The 8,424-nt window shown below is 37.4% G+C and overlaps 1 non-coding gene across 1 annotated transcript; it reads right to left on the bottom strand.

The window, feature by feature from the left end:
* Nucleotides 1-6,061: 6,061 nt before the first annotated feature.
* LOC128589372 (U6 spliceosomal RNA) lies at nt 6,062-6,166 on the bottom strand. The gene has a single exon (XR_008380964.1). It is a non-coding gene; the product is annotated as a U6 spliceosomal RNA (small nuclear RNA).
* Between the last annotated feature and the right edge of the window lie 2,258 nt (nt 6,167-8,424).

Here is an 8,424-nt window from a genome sequence, read left to right on the forward strand (position 1 = left end):
CAGCCAGTTTACCCAGCACCATTTGTTAAATAGGGGATCTTTTCCCCACTGACTGTTTTTAATTGGCTTGTCAAAGATCAAATAATGGTAAGTAGCTGGATTCATGTCTTGGTTCTCTATTCTGTTCCAGACATCTACTTCTCTGCTTTTGTGCCAGTACCATGCTGTTTTGATCACTATGGATTTATAGTACCAGTCTCAGTCTGGTAGCATGATTCGTCCTGCTTTGTTTTTATTGCTCAGTAATGTTTTGGCTATTCGAGGTTTTTTTCTGATTCCATATAAAATGAAGTATTTTTTTTCAAGATCTTTAAAGTATGACAGTAGAGCTTTAATAGGAATTGCATTAAAATTATATATTGCTTTGGGCAGTATGGACATTTTAACAATGTTGATTCTTCCCAGCCATGAGCATGGTATGTTTTTCCATCTGTTAACATCTTTGGCTATTACTTTTCTCAGAGTGTCATGGTTCTCTTTGTAGAGATCTTTCACGTCCTTTGTTAGGTATACTCCCAAATATTTCATCTTCTTTGGCACTACTGTGAAAGGAATAGAGTCCTTGACTGTTTGTTCGGCTTGGTTATTGTTGGTATATATAAAGGCTACAGATTTATGGGTGTTGATTTTGTAGCCTGAGACATTGCTATATTCCTTGATCACTTCTAAAAGTTTTGTAGTAGAGTCCCTGGTGTTTTCCAGATATACGTTCAGATCATCTGCGAAGAGTGAAAGTTTGATCTCTTCTGACCCTATGTGGATACCCTTGATTGCCTTTTCTTCCCTAATTGCAATGGCAAAAACTTCCATTACAATGTTAAAGAGCAATGGAGACAATGGGCAACCTTGCCTGGTTCCTGATCTAAGTGGAAATGATTTCAATTTAACTCCATTCAATACAATATTAGCTGTGGGTTTGCTGTAGATGGCCTCTATTAGTTTAAGAAATGTCCCTTCTATACCAATTTTCTTAAGTGCTGTGATCATGAAGGGATGCTGGATATTATGAAAAGCTTTTTCTGCATCAATTGAAAGAATCATATGGTCTTTATTTTTAAGTTTGTTTATGTGTTGAATTACATTTATAGATTTATGTATATTGTACCAGCCTTGAGACCCTGGGATAAATCCCACTTGGTCATGGTGCATAATTTTTTTGATGTGTTGTTGGATTCTGTTCGTTAGGATCTTATTGAGTATTTTAGCATCAATATTCATTAGTGAGATTGGTCTATAACTTTCTTTTCTTGTTGAGTCTTTCCATGGTTTGGGGATCAAGGTGATGTTTGCTTCATAGAATGTGCTGGGTAATATTCCTTCTTTTTCTGTATTTTGGAAGAGGTTTAGTAGTATAGGTACTAGTTCTTCTTTAAGTGTTTGGTAGAATTCTGACATAAAGCCGTCTGGTCCTGGGCTTTTCTCTTTAGGGAGATTTTGTATAGTTGATGGTATTTCAGAACTTGATATAGGGCTGTTCAACATTTCCACTTCGTTCTGGCTAAGTCTTGGTAGGTGGTGTGCTTCCAGGTATTGGTCGATTTCTTTCAGATTTTCATATTTGTGAGAGTAGAGTTTCTTATAGTATTTGTTAAGGATTTTTTGAATTTCTGAGGGGTTGTTCTTATTTCATTTTTACCATTTCTGATTGATGAAATTAGAGATTTTACTCTTTTTTTTACTGGTGAGGTTGGCCAAAGGATTATCTATTTTATTGATCTTTTCAAAAAACCAGCTTTTGCATTTATTGATCTGTTGTATAGTTCTTTTGTTTTCAATTTCATTTAATTCTCCTCTGATTTTGGTTATTTCTTTTCTTCTGCTGCGTTTGGAGTTGAAGTGTTCTTCTTTCTCCAGTTGCTTGAGATGTTCCATTAAGTTATTGACTTCCTCTCTTTCCTTTTTCTTTAAGTCTTTTTTTTTTGTAGAGACAGAGTCTCACTTTTTTTTTTTTTTTTCTTTTTTGGCCGGGGCTGGGTTTGAACCTGCCACCTCCGGCATATGGGACCAGCGCCCTACTCCTTGAGCCACAGGCGCCGCCCTCTTTCCTTTTTCTTGAGGAAGGCTTGCAGTGCTATAAGTTTCCCTCTTAGGACTGCCTTTGCAGTATCCCAGAGGTTCTGGTAATTTGTGTCTTGATTGTTGTTTTGTTCCAAAAATATGGTGATTTCCTTCTTAATCTTGTCTATAACGCATCTATCCTTCAGCATAAGGTTGTTTAGCTTCCATGTTCTTGTATGGGTGTGCAGGTTCCTATTGTTATTGAATTCAACTTTTATTCCATGATGGTCTGAGAAGATGCAAGGAATAATTTCTATTTTTTTAAATTTGCTGAGGTTAGATTTGTGGCCTAGGATGTGGTCAATTTTGGAGTATGTTCCATGGGCTGATGAGAAGAATGTGTATTCAGTTTTGGGGGGATGAAACGTTCTATAGATGTCTGCTACATCCAGATGTTGAATGGTCGAGTTTAAATCTAAAATTTCTTTGCTTAGCTTCTTTTTGGAGGATCTATCCAGGAGTGCTAAAGGGGTGTTAAAATCTCCAACTACTATGGAACTGGAGGAAATCGAGTTGCTCATGTCTGTTAGAGTTTCTCTTATAAATTGAGGTGCATTGTGGTTGGGTGCATAAATATTAATAATTGAGATCTCATCATATTGAGTATTACCTTTAACAAATATGAAGTGTCCATCCTTATCCTTAATTATTTTGGTTGGTTTAAAGCCTATTGCATCTGCGAACTAGATTGCAACGCCTGCTTTTTTCTGCTTTCCATTTGCCTGGAATATAGATGACCATCCCTTCACCTCGAGTCTATATCTGTCTTTTAATGTAAGATGCAATTCTTGGATGCAGCAGATATCTGGCTTGAGTTTTTGTATCCAGTCTGCCAACCTATGCCTCTTTAAAGGACAATTTAAACCATTCACATTAATTGAGAATATTGATAAGCCTTTCGAGAGACTAGTGGATATTTTTAATCCTTTTGCGACTGTGGAAGTTGGAATTTGGTCAAAAATTTTTGGGGTGGGTTTACTTTTGTGGTGGAGAATTACGCTGGTCTTTATGGAAGATAGGTCTAAGAATGTCCTGGAGAGCTGGTTTAGTTGTGGCAAATTTCTTCAACATGTGAATGTCGTTGAAGTATTTAATTTCTCCATCATAAATGAAGCTCAGTTTAGCTGGGTACAGGATCCTGGGTTGAAAGTTATTTTGTTTTAGGAGATTAAAAGTCAATGACCATTGTCTTCTTGCTTGAAAGTTTTCAGCAGAGAGATCTGCAGTTATTCTGATATTCTTCCCCTTGTAGGTAATGGTTTTCTTTCGTCTGGCAGCTTTCAGAATTTTCTCCTTCATATTAACTTTAGTGAATTGATTATGGTGTGTCTAGGGGATGTCTTATTTGGGTTGAGTCATTCTGAAGTTCTGAAACTGTCTGCTATCTGAATTTCAGAATCTCTTGGCATGTCTGGAAAGTTCTCCTTCATAATGTCATGGAGAAGAGACTCTGTGCCTTGTGAAGCCACTTCATCATTTTTGGGGATCCCTATAAGACGAATATTGGTTTTCTTCAAATTATCCGAGAGCTCTCTGAGAGAGTGGTCTGTTTTTGCTCTCCATTTCTCTTCTTCTTTGAGGGTTTGGGAGTGTTCAAAAGCTTTGTCTTCAATGTCAGGAATCCCCTCTTCTGCTTGCTCCATTCTGTTACTGAGGGACTCTACTGTGTTTCTCAGATCTTTGAGGGATGCAACTTCTTGTCTCAATGTGTTGAAATCTTTGGTCATTTGGTCTTTGAATCCGTTGAATTCTTGAGATAACTTTTGGAATTCTAATTCAATCTTATTTGCTATCCAGATCTGAATTCAATTTCTGACATCTCAGCTATTTGTTTGTGCATGGGATCTTGTGCTGTTTCTGCCCCATTGATCCTTGGGGGAGTTGATCTACTCTGATTATTCATATTGCCAGAGTTTTTCTGTTGATTTCACCTCATGGTTGTTTTTCACCGTTGCCTCTGGCTGTCCTCAGAGTTGGGGAGGTGTCTCTCCAAGATTAGACCCCAGCGGGATCACTCTATTGTTGCTGGATTTTGTAGGGAGTGACCCTGTGTAGTTCCTCTGGGGCTGCTCCAGCTAGGGAGTTCTGGTTGTGGAAGCAGCTCCACTTTGTGACACACCCAGATCCAGCAACAGGGCTGGGGGTGGTGCGCACAGTTCTGGGAGTGCCAGGCGCCCAGTGACTTTGGCACAGAGAGCCCAAGGCTCCAGCAGTCTCTGGCCAGGAGAGGAGCTCTGTGCAGAGGCAGGGAGGGCTCCAAAGGGCACGCAGCTACCAGAGTCCCTGTCCAGATGAACGGGCTAGTGTGGAAGCTGGGAGGACACAGTAGGAAGGACGCAGGGTTGTGTGGCTCCCACAGTTCCTGGTCAGGGAATGTGGAGGCCTGGTGGGTGCGGGTCACCAGTTGGGGGTCGCTTCACAGCTCTTATGGAGGTCTGGGCAGCACCAAGCCCAGGAGGTTGAGGTTGCTATGAGCTGTGACGTCACGGCTCTCTACCCAGGGCAACAGCCCAAGGCTCCAGTGTGCCAAAACTGTCTCACTCTGCCCCTGAGGATTAAGGCTGTAAGGCAGCTCAGTCCCCACCTTTAGGCTGCTCAGTCAGTAGGTTACTTTGACCAGCCCAATCCTTGCTCTGAGACCCTGAGGGTGGAGCTTGCCAGGGCAGTTCTTTCACAACGACTTCCTGAGCCCAGCTCAGTGGCTCAGTCTGGGGCCCCAGACAATGCCCAAAGTTCTCCACACTCCTGCTCAAGCTCTCCCCAAGGCAGTTCAACTGAGTGCCAAGTCCAAGAACACCAAAACAATTCACAGGTAAGGCCTTTCCGGTTTGCAGTCTCACTGCTGCTTGTACTTACGGTTGCCGGCGTGATTAGGTCGATTGAACACATGCAATCACTTGCCAGTTTTCCACTGTTTTTGTCCTCCTCTTGGGGTCCAGAAGTCCCTTGCTGGCTCTCTGTATCCTCAAAGGGATGATTATAGGCAGATCCCACCGGCCAGAGATGCCTGGAGTCTTGTCTCCCCAGACTCACTGTTCCCAGTTGCAGGGAAGCTGTTACTCAGCCACCATCTTTAATCTCTCCTAGAGTGCATTTCTTGTAGACAACATATAGTCGGGTCTTCTTTCTTATCCAATCTCACAATCACTGCCTTTTAATTATGGTGTTTAGATAATTTATATATGATATGATTATCAATATGATTAAGTTTACAACTACCATCCTGTCATTTGATTTCTATTTGTCCCATCTGTTCTTTCATCTTTTTTCTACATTTTAAGTCATTTTCATATTATTCCATTTTATTTCCTTTATTGTCATGCTTATTTTTTGTCTGTTACTGGTTGCTTTAGCGTTTATAGTATATATCTTGAAGCTATGACAGTCCAACTTCAAATGATATTATATCACTTTATGCATAGCATAAGAAGCTTTTAACAGTATACTCCATTTCTCCTTCCTGTCTTTTGTGCTATGTTGTCATATATTTTACTTCTATTTACATATGTTATTAACCCTCTATTACATTGTTATTACTTTTATTTATGCAGTTAAATATCTTTTTGAAGATCTAAATAAGAAATAATAGCATTATTTACCTATGTAGCTACCATTTCCTGTGCTTTCATACATTTGTATAGATTAATACGTCCATCTGGTGGCATTTTTCTGATGCCTGAAAGACTTTTTTCAATACACGTTGTAGTGTGGGTCTGATAGTGATTAATTTTTTTCAACTTGTGTATGTTGAAACAATCTTTCTTTTACTTTTAGTATTGAAAGATATTATTGTGGGGTACTGAATTCTAGATTTACAGTTTTTTTCATTTAATACTTAATAATTTATATGATTATTCTATTATCTTCTCATTTGGATTGAAATCTGAGTAATCTGTCATCCTTTATCTTATCCCTCTATTTTTCTGTGACTTTTTAAAAGATTTTTCTCTTCATTGATGATTTTGAGCAAATTGATTATGATGTGCCTTGGTGTCATTTTTTTTTTAATATGGAATGCTTCACGAATTTGCAAGTCATCCTTGCGCAGGGGCCATGCTAATCATCTCTGTATCGTTCCAATTTTAGTATATGTGCTGCCAAAGAGATCATGGTATAATTTTCTTAATACTTACATGATTGAAGTTAATTGAGCTTCTTGGATATGTAGATTTTTTTATTTTATCAAATTTGGAAAAATTTTTACCATTACTTCTGCAAATATTTTTTCTGTCTCCTTGCTCCTTTTATTAAGCTACTCTAAATACAAATATATTAGACCATTTGAATTGCCTCAAAGCCCAGTAAAGCTGTGTATATTTCATTTTATTATTTTTTCTGTGTTTTGTTTTGGATAGTTAAAGGTGTCTTTGCGTCAACCTATCTTTTCTTCTTCTGTTTGTAATCTATAATTAATCCCATTCAGTATATTTTTCATCTCAGAAATTATAGCTTTTTTTTTTTTTTTTGCAGTTTTTGGCTGGGGCTGGGTTTGAACCTGCCACCTCTGGCATATGGGGCTGGCGCCCTACTCCTTTGAACCACAGGTGCCGTGAAATTATAGCTTTTATTTCAGGAAATTTTGAGTCTTTTTATTTTTGTATCTTCCATATTTCTACTTAAATTTTTTAACATATGAAATATGTTTTAAAAACTATTTTCATATTCTTTTAATGATAGTATTTGTGTCAGTTGTTGGCGAGTTTAGATTGATTTCTTTTGTTCCTTGTCATATTTTTCTGTTTCTTTTATGCCTGGTCATTTTTTATTATATTCCAGACACTGAGATTTTTTTCCTTCTTATATTCTGGATATTTTTATATTCTTAAAATTATTGAGCTTTATTTTAGTATGCATTTAAGTTACTTGGAAACTGTTAAATCCTTTCTGGCCTTGCTTTTGTGATGAATGAGTTGGGCCAGAGCAGTATGTAATAGGGGTAATTATTCCCCTATGAATACTACTGAAGCATTATTCTGGTTGTTCCACCTGATGCCCACTGAATTATGAGGTTATCCGATATGGTTGGTGGGACCAGGAACTATTCCTGGACCTGTGTGAGCACTAGGTATGCTCCTCTTTAGTTCTTTTGGTGTTTATATTCCTATCCTTGCGTTGTCTTCTTACATACATGTACTGATGAATATACGAGAAGATAACCATGGCCATTACCACACACTGCCTTCACATCAACTCTCTACTTCCCTGATAGTAGTTTCATAAAGGAGGTACTGTGTTATTGGAATTAAGTGCTTTACTGTTGACTATCAATGTATTGATAGGTTTCATTGGTATGACTTTAAATAATAGTTAAATTTTTATATTTAAGGAGCAATTCATTCTATTCCATTTCTTTGCTCTGGCCATTGAGAGATCTGCAATCTGGGGTTAAGGTCTGGGGCTGAAATGTTCAAGACAATAGATTTCAGTAAGAGCATGTAAATTAAGAAAAATAAAGAGATATAAGGGAGCTTTCTGTAAGGAAGGAAATTTGGAGAAACCAAATTATGTAATAGAAGAATTTGTGAGGTGTCCATGATGTGAATCATCCTGGTCATCAACTAACAAAACCTTTGGTTTAAACTTTGTTGCTCATCAAATTTCCATTTTGAAAATTAATTTTTTTTCCCAAAGAGAGTTAATTAGTACTAGTGACATGTGTATTTAAAATAATGATTATGTGGAGGCTGAAGGTGAAAGAATCACTTAAGCCCAAGAATATAAGTCCAGCCTAAATTAAATTAAATGAATAAAACAAAATTCACTAAATTTTATGTGCAGTCAAGTGATGATTCTCTTCTAAACCTTAGCAAATGAAGATTTATTTTCTACATAAATTAAGTAAGAGGAGATCTGGATACTGACGTGACAACGGTAAGTTTATAGTTTAAAACAGGAATTAAGCAAAAGTCTGCCTATTCAATAAGTGGTACTCTCTGGGTCTTTCCTTTACTCTGTTTCTAGAATACTTTAGAAAATTGTGGGAGCAGATTCAAAGATTCCTTTCTGAAAAGGCTGGAATGGAAGTCCCAGAAGAAAGTCCTACAGATTACCAATGTTTTAGAGTTCCAGAAAAAAATTATTAGGTCACTTACTGATTACCCTACTGTCAGGATCACAGTTAACAAGCCCTGTGCAGACACAAAGAATATCTATCTAGCTTTCTAGAGTTTACTCTGAAATATAAACAGGTATTAAATAATCATCAAATGAGCTTCAACATGAAAAATAAGCATCTAATTCAAAACCAAGAAATAAAATTAGAAACACAGATAATCAGAGTAAAAAACTATAATTAATATCTTCAGAAAGAGATTAAGTAAAGATATTATATCCCTGGAACAATAATAGAATGCTTTGGGAAGAAAA

Source organism: Nycticebus coucang, chromosome 6 (genome assembly GCF_027406575.1).
Source record: "Nycticebus coucang isolate mNycCou1 chromosome 6, mNycCou1.pri, whole genome shotgun sequence".
In the NCBI taxonomy this organism is placed as follows: Eukaryota; Metazoa; Chordata; class Mammalia; order Primates; family Lorisidae; genus Nycticebus; species Nycticebus coucang.